This window comes from Gopherus flavomarginatus, chromosome 1, assembly GCF_025201925.1.
Source record: "Gopherus flavomarginatus isolate rGopFla2 chromosome 1, rGopFla2.mat.asm, whole genome shotgun sequence".
Classification (NCBI taxonomy): Eukaryota; Metazoa; Chordata; order Testudines; family Testudinidae; genus Gopherus; species Gopherus flavomarginatus.
Genome location: NC_066617.1, coordinates 87831268 through 87843341, shown reverse-complemented (window position 1 = coordinate 87843341; position 12074 = coordinate 87831268). Strand labels below are relative to the sequence as shown.

Here is a 12074-nt window from a genome sequence, read left to right as displayed (position 1 = left end):
TCATTCACACTATCTTTTATCTGAGTAGCTTTAATCTTCTTCTTCTTCTCTTTCTAGCCTTGGTCCCATCTATATGGAGTTGGGTTTTTGAGTTGTTCTCCATTGCAGTCTGTCTTGAAGCAATTCCTTGGACACTCTGCAGCTAATCAAATCCTGTTCTATGACATCCATCCATCTAGTTTTCAGTCTTCCAACCCTTCTCTTGCCCACTGGTTCCAAGTTTAACATCTTGTTTCTTATCTGTCCTTTCGATCTTCTTTTCACATGACCAAACCATCTAAGCCTGGATTCCCTCCAATTTTCTATAATTGGTATTACCTTGACACTTCCCCTAACTAGTTCATTCCAAACATGGTCCATCCTTGTTTAGATTGATGCTTAGAGTTACATTTTCATTTCTGTTGTATTCTAGGTCTGCTCCTGTCTGTTACTCAGTGTCCAGCATTCAGAACCATACAAAAGTGCAGGCCTCATTACCATCTTGTAGATTTTACTGTTCAGTTTGATAAACATTCTCCAATCACTCTGCTCCCTTCTCTCTGTTTAGTCTATGCCTTTCCTGTTTTGCTTAGTTCAGTTTTTCTGTATTATCGAACCTAGATACTTGAACTGCTGCACCTTTGGCAGTGGCTGGCCTCCCAGATTTACAGACTTGTCACCTTTCTGAAGGGTATCCTCAAATCTACAGACAATGTCCTCCGTTGTATTCCTTCTGCTTTTCATGCCATTTCTTTCAGATACACACCTCTGTGGCACTGCACCCCATATTCTTTATAGTGATATTATGATTATGATGCATTTTATGCAAGATGGGTCATGTGAGATCATTGGAAAAATTATGATTTGTTGAATATGATTATCCTATTTGTATGCATATATCATTTTTGTATCTGAAGTTATAAATACTGACTATGTATCTGTACTTCTGTAATTACACCTGGGTAATGCCCGCTTAATAAGATGCTTTGTCTAAATAGCTGGTTGTAAAGGGCCTATTAAGAGTAATGGGCCATTAGAAAGAACAATAGGCCTTAGGAGAAGCTTATCTCCCACCTGGGGAGGCTTCCTGGAGAATGCTACAGACAGCCTCCAAGTAATGGCTGCTGTGACTATAAGGACGTGTGTTGAGACCACATGATGTTGGACTCCATTTTGGGATATCAGTATTTTTCCAGGTTTCAGAGTAGCAGCTATGTTAGTCTGTATCCTCAAAAAGAACAGGAGTACTTGTGGCACCTTAGAGACTAACAAATTTATTTGAGCAGACCGGGTGTTTAAACCCATATACTGGCCAGATTTGACCAGGGCAGGACAGTACTGTTCTGGGGTCCCAGGCTGGGAGACTGGTGGTGAGAGAGCCTGCGTGTAACTGCAGCTGGGTGTCCCTATCTGTGTGAATGCTGGTGACAGTCCAAGCTTGGGGACTCAGTGGTACCCTAATTCCTGGTGGAACCCCAGGGGGGAACCCATCACAACCTCCATCTCTCTAAATCTTCTTTTGCTTTCTCTTCTATCTCCCCCATGAGCACTACATCATCTGCAAAAAGCATGCGCCAGCGTGCTGCTCTCTGGATGTTTTCTGTCAGTGCATCAGGTGCCAACACAAACAAAAAGAGGCGTAGGGCCAAGTTTTGATGTACTGTGACTCTTACTAGAAACTGCTCTATTTCTCCCCATGGTCTTCTGACTGTAGTAACAGTACCCTCCTCGTACATGTCCTGGATGAGGTCTGATATAGTCTCCAGGTATTTGTTTCATTCTCAACCACCACCCGATGACTTCTTTCAGAATGTGTTCATAAACCCTCTCAAGATCAATGAATACTATGTGCAGTGTGTTCTGATTTTTCTCTAGATTGCATGTGCAACAATCTTAATGCAAAGAGAACATCCATTGTTGCCTGGCCGGTCACAAATCCAAACTGATTGTCACTGACTTTTACTTCTCTTCTTAGTCTCTTACCAGCAACTTTCTCCCAGATCTTCATTGTGAGCAGCTTTAAAACTGTTACAAATATATGGCTACTTAGACTGTAATGGCTATCACTATGCTGCACCATAGGGCAGAAGCCCCTGCCGTTTGATTGAAAGGAGACTCTCTCTGTTAGTTCCTGCAGAATAGCGTTTATGACCACAGTTAAGGCATTCTGATTCTGTTGACTAGAAGGCAGTGGTAAGCATACATAGCTGATTCATTACTGCATGGGGAAAAAAATCAAATTGGATCAGTTTAATATAGTACAAACTGTATTTTGCATACATTTTGTAAACCTCAATTATCATATGTCCTGGGAGACAGTGAATAAACTTGGATAATCAAGGCTTCAGAAAACGGAGGGAATATTCAATGTAATGAATGAGCATTGGGGTTCCTGACCCTGTTTCAGATGACACCAAGGTTTGGACAATCAGAGTGATTCTGTATTTGATTTGAGTCTATTTACAACATTTAGCATGTGGGCTGTTGTCCAATCCGCTTTACTAGAACCTGATGGGAAAAAGACTCCTAAGAACTTGTGATAGGTCCAGCTGCTTCTCACTGCAACGGCCTCTCTTCAGTTAACTATGGTTGGGAATAATGATTAGGGAAAACTGACAGCATGATTTTCATGCAAATATATTTGAAGAGGTTAGTGCCCTTGTTATCGTGCTGAGTGGCTGGCTCTTAGACCACTAAAATGCTAGATTTGATAGTGGCTTTAGCATACTCTGAACAAGGCATAGTTTGATATGAAATCCTCAATTTTTTGCAAATGATTAGAGATTAAAACTCCAAGATGGAATCCTTTTCTGCTTATTGCAAGTAAACCCTTCTTGTTCAAATCACTTACTGCTCTCCCAATTAATTTTGGGACAAAGTCAAACATAAACACACACACACAAAAGCCTGGTCTATGCAAAGAGGTCATAGTGGTATAGCTTTCGTTATATCAGCGAGAACTGCTGTGTGTCCATATAACCCACTGGTGGATGTGTTACAGCTCTACCTCTGTGCTGATATGAGGATATGAGTTGGTACAGCCACCAGCTGCAGGGGCTTTGCTTTTTAGCTCAAACTGTTTATGCTTTTAGCTCTGGAGTTCCCAGGTTCAGTCCCCAGCATGTCAGCCAAGATGGAGAATCATTGTCACATACACATGCAAACTTTCTCCAATCTGTGGCTCTCTGCTTTTAAATCAATGGAAATTACTCTGGTTCACAATCAATGTGACTCTGTCAGTGGGAGTTAAATCAGTTGAGTGCGAAAGTAAACAGAAAAAATATATGTTTCTGTCTCTGTTTGGTGGGCTGGTCCCTTTGATCTCCAGATCTCCTTTTTGACATATATCAGTTTAGACCACTGGTTCCCAAACTAGGGTTTGCGAAATGTTACAGGGGGTTCTCAGGAAAAAAATCCGTAGGGACTCTGGGTAGCACAGGGCCAGCATCTCGGAGCCCCTGTACTTCCAAGAGCTAAGCAGATCAAAGCAAGCATATCTGTCACACTGCGGAGATTTAAACTTCAAGACTCCTTATAAGAAACGGAAAGGGAGGTGGATATTTTTTTTGCTGTTGTTAAAATTTAAATACGCAGCTACTGTTTGTTTTTAAAATTATTATGAAGAGCAAGTTTAAGCTTTGTTGTAACGTGCGTTGTTTGCCTGGACTGCTCAAGACCCGAATGCTTGTGTACGAGGAACTCTTTGAGTTGGCTTCTTAAATATCTTCATGCTGTTTCACATCCGATACTCCTTGATGAAACATAATAACCCTGTCTTATAACAAACAGGCTTATTCAAAGTGATACAAGCTATGAAAGTGAGATCTTGGAAGAGTGTTGCCGTTTTCATAATGTAATAAAAATACTGTAATGATAAATAATAAATAGTGTTTAATAAGCATGTCATAAAAACAAATTTTATATTTCCAAGATCACTGCTTTTATAATTTATGCTGAGGTAAGGGAGAAAATCCCTGAAAATATTCATTTGTAGGAGGGGGTTCACGAGACTTGACACTTTATTGAAAGGGGTTTACAGGTTGTTAAAGTTTGGGAACCACTGGTCTAGACAGTGGCTTTCCCAGTGCTGACAGGAGTGGCCAGTCCAGCTAGTTTCTTAGGTTTGCTACCATCCACTCTGTCTTGAGCAACAGCTTTAGCTGTTATAGATGATCGTAAAGTTCATTAGTTTGCTGAACCTTTCCTGCACCCCCACGCCAAAAAATCCACCATGAATATTAGCTTAAATACAGCTACTGTGGTGAACTGCAGCATGGACACCTGGCTAAATATTTTAAAATGATTGGCCACGAGAGATAGTTGCAACACCTGTAGGCTGCAGGTTTTTGTTTTTTGTTTTTTTTATCACCAAGGAATAAAGAAGAAACATTAAGAAAAACCAAGCTGAAAGGATGGGCCTTGAAAAAATAAAAGAAGAGAACAACATTTATTTTTTAAATGGAAGAACAAGAAAGAGTGGTAGATGAAGGAAGACCAGAGGAGCCAGTCCAGCAAAGATAATGTAGCTGTTCAGAAAAATTCTGAACCAATCTTGATCAGTTACCTATACAATTTGAGGTGCATTGCAAACTTTGCTTACTACCAGGGCCGGCTCCAGGCCACAGCGCGCCAAGCGCGTGCTTGGGGTGGCATGCCACGGGGGGCGCTCTGCCGGTTGCCGGGAGGGCGGCAGGCAGCTCCAGTGGACCTACCACAGGCATGCCTGTGGAGGGTCCCCAGGGACGCCTGCAGGAGGTCCACTGAAGCCGCGGGACTGACAAGCGGCAGAGCGCCCCCTGCGGCGTGCCGCCGTGCTTGGGGCGGTGAAATGGCTAGAGCCGGCCCTGCTTACTACTATCCAAATTACATAGTCAGTCAGTTCCTCAGCTGGTGCAAACTGGAATAGCTCAAATGAATGTGAATTAATGTTGAATCAGCTGAGGAGCTATGTATTATGGAAGAAGGAAATGATAAACAAAGTCTGCAATGTGCCTTAAACTGTGCATGTTTAACATCACCACAAGGGAACTATGCTGATCTAATCCTTGGCATTCAAAGTAACACGGGTGACTTTGTCACATGGAGCTTGTGAATTCAGCAATAATAGCTTGGCAGCCTCTACCAGAAATTGCTTCTCTCTTTGCTTGACACACATTTTATATGGCTGACATTTCCCTTTCATCCCAACAAAGCTTTTGTATAAAATACTCACTGCTTTTTGTTATGGAATGGATTTAAGTTGAAAGGGATGTGTCTCTGTAAAGGAAATAAAAATGTTCCTTGTTATCTTTTGATAAGAACAATCTTTCAATAAAATCTCCTCCCTTGTGGAGAGTTTTCTCATCCTGATCCATGATGCTTTATGGGTGTAACTCAAACACACAAACCACCGGGCACAAAATGAGAGAGCCAGTAGATTATGTAACTGACATTTCAGTTTGATTTCTGATAAATGACTTTCCATGAAGATTCGTATGAGCTACTGAAGTTTATAAACTTAGGCCTTATAGGCATTTGTAGGTATTTTAACAAGCCTGTGGCCACTTAAGATTTCACAGTTGTCACTCTGCTGCATATTGTGGCAACTCAGATACTCAACAGAGAGACCAGTGGTAGAACCAAAATGTCCCTGCGTCATAGGCATAGGGCCTTACTGCTTGAGCTAAAGAAGAAACATCATTAGCAGTAGAGGGCCTATGGCATACATTTGAGCTGCTCTGATTCTGCCCAGAAGAGGGCAATGGTATACCCCCACATTGCAACGTATAATAACGGAAATGGATTTACCCCTGTACTGTTTGTGAAAAACTGGATTTGAAATAATGTGCATACTTTAATGTCAGTGGCTACTTTGGGACATTCTTGCAGGGTTTGTTTTTTGTTTTTTAAATTTGGACATGATTTGAATGTTGCTAGCATTTTAAGCATGTAATTTCATTTTATTCTTGTTTGGATTTCATGCAGAGGAGTTTGACACTTTCTTTTTAAGTACATTTTATTAAGAGTCAGTAAATCAGTTTTAACCGTTCATGTTCACTTTATTGCTGAATGTTAGAGAGACAAAGGAGATAGAATTTGGCATTTTCTTTTAATGGTGGGGTTCATTGTGTGAACAGAAAGAAATACTCTCTAAAAGAGACAGCAGCTGTCTGGATTGCATCTGATGACAGAGCTCCAGGGACTATTGTACTAGCGTGTTCAGGTTAAAAATAGCTTCTAGTGTTAGGCTGACTCCTATGTTTTAGAGGTGGTTGCTGGTCAAGTACTCTTCAATAGGACCTTCCACACAGAATCCTTTTGGGTTCATTTTCTTCACCCAACCACCCACCATCAAGATTTTTAAAGAAAGTTTAATTATGATGATTCCAGGAATGAAATGGTGGCTCACTAGTTCTCAAACCCTCTACTAGCTGTTTATGGCCAAGTTTAAAGATACTGATTATTCACTGGTTCAGCTGACTTCAGCAGGTCCTGCGGATGCTCAACATCTCTAAAATCAAGCCATGCACACTTCCCTGCACCTGCTCTCACGGAGTGCTCACCTCTGGAGTTTTGCCCATTCTATTTATTTTTATGTTTTACAAGCACTTAGTCTCTACACAGGATGACAAGACTCAAAACCATGTAGCTTTCTTGTTAGCAAGTGTTTCCTTGATCTGACAGAGCCTTGTAATTTCTGACACCTAAACTGTGATCTGCTTCCAGCCTAATTGCACCATCAATACACACCCACTGCTCATTTTTTTTTCAAATGCATTAGAAGTCTTTGCACTGTTCTTAAGAGAAAGATGAAACTTCCATTTTAAAGAGGCACTGCTTTGAAAGCTTGTCTAACCTAAAAACACAAACATACTATTTTTCTGTCTCTCCCATATGCATTGGGGAAAAGGGATGAAGCACGTGCTGCAGGAAATGATGAATTTTAACTTATTTTGCTTGAGAGTTCTGTTTTGACATGAATTTTTAATTTTTCAATATAATTAGTTGTATTTGAAAAAATGAATTCAATTGAAACTGATCTTGTTTCATATTCTGGGCTAATTATTGTGACTGCTGCAATTGGTGTGTGGGGGCAGGGTAGCCTTAAAATGCTATGTAATTAACATGACATGGACCTTTATGCTTGCATGGCCCCTACTGTAGGATCAGTGCCTGACTTTGATGGGGCTCTGTGTGGCTGGGAGGGTTGGTCTGTACAGTTTTGCAGTATTGGAGCCTAAGAGACTGGGTGCAATAATGCTTTATGCTCTAGATATCTCTGAGCAGGGCTCCAAACACAGTGCTGTTGAGGACTGTCTGCTGGATTGTCCCCTTTCATAGATGCCTGCCGTGGTCAGCAGGGGTGCATTAGGATAGGGCCTTTAGATTCCTCTTTTTTGACCTTATGCAGCAAACCATTAGCACAAGATTGAGCATAAAGACTGCTTTTGCAGACTCCTGGGGAAGCACCATAGTGGAAGCTGGGCTGACTGAGCCCTCGTCCAGACTAACCCACGGCATCGGCGGGTTAAAATCGATTGCTCGGGGATCGATATATCGCGTCTAGTCTGGACGCGATGTGTCGATCCCCGAGCGCGCTTACATCGATTCCGGAACTCCATCAACCCGAACGGAGTTCCGGAATCGACACGGAGCGCCGCGGACATCGATGCCGCGCCGTCCAGACGGGTGAGTACCTCGATTTTAGAAATTCGACTTCAGCTACGTTATTCCCGTAGCTGAAGTTGCGTATCTAAAATCGATTTTAATTCCTAGTCTGGACGTGGCCTGAGAGAGGGAAGGCAAGGAACCTCTCTTCCTCTGCAAGGTCTACAAATGCTAACCCATATTAGTCTATTGCCATATCCCGAAGAAATTCAGTTTATAAAAGGAATAATCCAACTTGATACCATCCTCTGCATTGGCTGGTATATCCAGTCTGATCTGCGTGTGTACTTTATATTGCCAGCTCTCTGGGATTTATGTCTTGTACAGAACTACAGAATCCAAAACCCACTGAAATCCATGGAAAGTTTTGGATCAGATCCTTAAATAGTAAAACTGTTAACCTGTTGTGAGGTTTGAAAGGGTGAGAAGAGGTCTGCCAAGTGATCAAGGGATGAGGAGTTGGCTTCCAGGAAAATCCATGCAGCATTGGATTGGGTAAAGGCTAGTGCCTTAAAATAGGAAACGGGGAGATTGCAGAATCTCTTTGGAAGGTACAATGTATGTTACTTTGTTCCAAGAATTCCTGAAAGGAAAGTCCTCCCCTAAGTTGTAACATAGCCCAACTTGCCTCCTATGGGACAGGGCAATTAAATCAAAAAACACAATCACAGTGGCACCAGGCTCTCTTTGGGCCTGATCCAAAGCCCCATGAAGTCAATGGGAGTCTTTCCATTGCTTTCAGTGGGCTTTGGATCTGGCCTTTCAGCTTTATAACCCCCTCTTCTGCCTGTGCCCTAGTTTACAAACATTCCTATACAATACACAGTGGTATCTCAGACATGGTCTGAAATCAACCACCTCACCACCAGAGCAAGAGGGGAATAACAGAAAGAAAAGGAGGGATTGGGAAACTGTCCATAAAAGGATTTTGCTCTGCAAAGTGGATTATAGAATGAAGTGTTGGCAAATCCCCGACAGACACATAAAAATGTCAAGAAATCCAAATACTTAAAATACATGAGCCTCATTACACACAGCCCTTCACACCCCACCAATAATGTGTTGCGAGCACTTCAAAAAGGGAAGGAAGGGCTGTCACAGCACAGGAAGGAGGGGAAAGATGCTGGCAGTTGATCTGAGTGTCCACTGGTGCAAAGACAAATGTAAGTAGCTACACAGTGTAATACCCGGGAACTCTCACTGCTGGTTTCCAGGCTCAGCAGCAGAAATACTGAATTATCTACTGCCCTACAGACACATGATGTACAGGTAACTTATTCGATAGCTCGTGCTGAATGTCATGTCTGAGATTGTGTAGCGTTTAATGTGATTTAAGAGGGTAATAAAGCTCTAACGTGCTGTTGCTGCTAAAAGAAATGAACACTTCTTTGTTTTGTTAATCGTAGTATCCTATGCCTAAAGGAGCTTGGAAGGGGGCTGTAATGTTTAGAGGCTGATTTTTGCGCCTGCATCAGCAGCATTAAAATGCAAGACGATGCCGTAGTCAGTCAATACACACAGGAACAGTTCATTTGTTAAGTCTACTGTTGTGTATCTAGCTCAGTCAGACTCACTCTTATTACTATAGAGTACTGGTTCTGTTTTCAGCGTTGGATGGTAATAATCAAGGGGAACCTGAATACAGAATGGAACATACTCAGAGTAAATGGCGGCATGTTCTATTTAGTACTAATTAATCACAAAATAACATTTGAAATAAATTATACAGCATGTGAACATCAGCAAAAGCCTGAGGAGAGCTGTGTGTATTGTATTTACATAGGCAGAAAAGCACCCGATAGGATTAAAGATGTTGCTCTCCATTCTTTTGCCTTTCAGAAGTTGTAGTGTCAGCATGCAGATATAATTGTGTGTTTAATTTTTTATTTTATTTGGGCCCTGATCCGATCCCCATTTTTTAAGTCAATGGGAGTTTTAATTAGTTTCAGTGGGCATTGTATCAGATCCTTTAAAGCACATATCTAGATTACAAATATCTATTTTAATTTGGCTAAACTACTACTGCTGTAGCATGGAAGAAAGCAAAGCTTTAGCTGAAGAATTACAGTGCAGCTCTCTGTTTTCAGCAATGAAATTTAACTGGATCCTTGTCTAAGGTTTCTGCCTTTGGTAAGAACTAGGATTGAGCCACATAGTTCAGGTTCAGGTCCAGGTCCAGATGCCCCTAAAGATCGAGGCTGGCTGCATTTGGAGTTCATCTCCATATAAAGATCAGCCACAAAATTTGGGCCTAACTCTGTATTTGGATCATGGTGTTTTGGTTTGAGTTCAGGTCTGTGTTGTTCATAACTGAATCAAACCCTCGCTTTCTCACTATCAAACTTTCCTCCTGTTTGTCACTTTGGTCACTGATGGGTAAGAGTGAGGAATAACATGAGACAGGATCAGGGCTGGCTCCAGGCACCAGGGCAGCAAGCAGGTGCTCGGGGCAGCCAACAGACAGGGGCGGCATGTCCGGCTCTTCGGTGGCAATTTGGTGGCGGGTCCCTCAGTCCCTCTCGGAGGGAAGGACCTGCTGCTGAATTGCCACCGAAGAAGCGACGGCGGTAGAGCTGCCACCAATCGCAGCTTTTTTTTTTTTTGCTTTTTTTTTTTCCCCACTGCTTGGGGTGGCAAAAATGCTGGAGCCGGCCCTGGACAGGATGTGCAGTTGCTCATAGGCAGCAGGTTATATGGGCTCGAGTTGCCTGCGCTCCAGGAATATTCAGGGCTGGGGGCCCTGCTCCAGCAATATTTGGAGCTGGGTCTCTACCCCGGCCCCGCCTGGATTGGGCCCGGCCCCCGCGGGTCTCCCCCCACCGCCCCGCCCCACCGCGTCCCTGCCTGGAGTGGGTCCTGGCCTCCGCCTTCTACTCCTCCCCCTGCATCCCCCTCCAGGCAGAACTGCTGTCTGCTGCCCCAGGGTCCTAGCGCCTGCCATCCGCTAATGGCAAGGCAGGCTGCCCTTACCCTGCTCTTCTGCCCTAGCCCTGAGCCTCTCCAATGCCCCAAACCCCTCATCCCTCTGCACCCTAATCCTCTGCCCCAGCTCTGAGCCCCCCCGCAGCATGAACCCCTCATTCCCCTGAGCCTCTGCCCCAGCTCTGAGCCCCCCCGCAGCACGAACCCCTCAGCCCCAGCCCTCATTCCCCTGCAGCCTGATCCTCTGCCCCAGTGTGCACCACCTCTCCCTTCCTACACCCCCACCCCCAGCCGAGCCTGCACCCAAACTCTGTCCCAAAGCCTGCATCCCTCAACCCCTCCTGCACCCCTCAACCCCTGCCCCAGCCCAGAGCCTGCACCCAGCACCCAAACTCCCTCCCTGAGTCTGCACCTCTCACCCCTTCCTACACCCCCACCACCAGCCCAGAGTCTGCACCCCTCAGCCCTTCCTACACCCCCAGCCAAGCCTGCACCCAAATTCCGTCCCAAAGCCTGCAGCCCTCACCCCCTTCTGCACACCCACCCCTTGCCCTAGCCCGGAGCCTGTACCCAGCACCCAAACTCCTTCCCAAAGCCTGCACCTCTCCTGCACCCTAATCCCCTGTCCAGGACCTGCACCCCAGACCTCTCCCCTGAAACCCCGCGCAGAGCCTTAAGCAGGTGGAGGTGGAGTTTGAGGGGGTGGAGTTGGGGGGCGGGTTCTGGGCTTCATCAAAATTTCTACAAACTTGCCTCCCATGCAGTTGCTGTGAGATACCTGAAAGCCTCAGGTGCATGGAGAAACATAAAGGCAAAGGCCACGTGCCTCCAGTGCCTGTTGAGAAGTGTGGCTCACGGGCTAAGAGCAGACCTTGGAGTGTGATGCTCTACTGAGAAAATGCACGGTTAATTTGTCTTAAAGGTGCAAGGGATGCTAAATCCTCCAGTGTCACTGAAATGACATCTTTCACTTAGGTGCAACATTTGCTTTGTGAGGTCCTTGAAATAGCCATAGCCTGGACTAAAACTACTCTGACATTCAAGAGAAATGCCAGCTGTTTGTGGGAGAGAGAGGAAGTCTGCTGTGAATAATCTAGAAAAGGGATTTTCCCCCATTCAAGAAGTAATTCCCTTGAGTTGCTGAGAGCAGCTTTAGTCCAAAATAAGCTACTTCAGAGGCCTCCCACAGCACATGCTGCAGCTACCACTCCCCCCAGCCCAAAAAATGTCCCAGATTTCAGTAGGCACTGGAGGACAAGGTAATAATGAGCATTTATAGAGCACTTCCCATTTTCAAAAGGCTGTGCACACATTCCCTAAGAGAACACAAGCACAACCAGCCCTCGCACTGTGTGTGAAGTAGGCAAGGAAGGTGCTGCTCCCTCATTTTCAGGTGGTGAAATCAGGGTGCTGGAACACTTTGCATAGTAGTGGTGCTGAGAGCCATTGAACCAAACTGTAAACTTTGTATATGATGGAAACCACTTCAAGCCAGGGTGTGTGAAAGCATCTCGTGCATCCCTAGT

The 12074-nt window shown here is 44.3% G+C and overlaps 1 protein-coding gene across 2 annotated transcripts in view; it reads left to right on the top strand.

Annotated features, from left to right (window-relative positions):
- The window catches only part of TMCC3 (transmembrane and coiled-coil domain family 3), a 248014-nt gene that overhangs the window by 28785 nt on the left and 207155 nt on the right, over nucleotides 1-12074 (top strand). The window contains exon 1 of one of the 2 annotated variants that reach the window (XM_050935608.1): nucleotides 8813-8895. The exons of the other annotated variant lie outside the window; for it this stretch is intronic. The gene's annotated coding sequence lies outside the window, so the exon portion shown is untranslated. Of the gene's footprint in view, nucleotides 1-8812; nucleotides 8896-12074 lie in introns of those variants that run through there. 2 annotated transcript variants of the gene reach the window in all.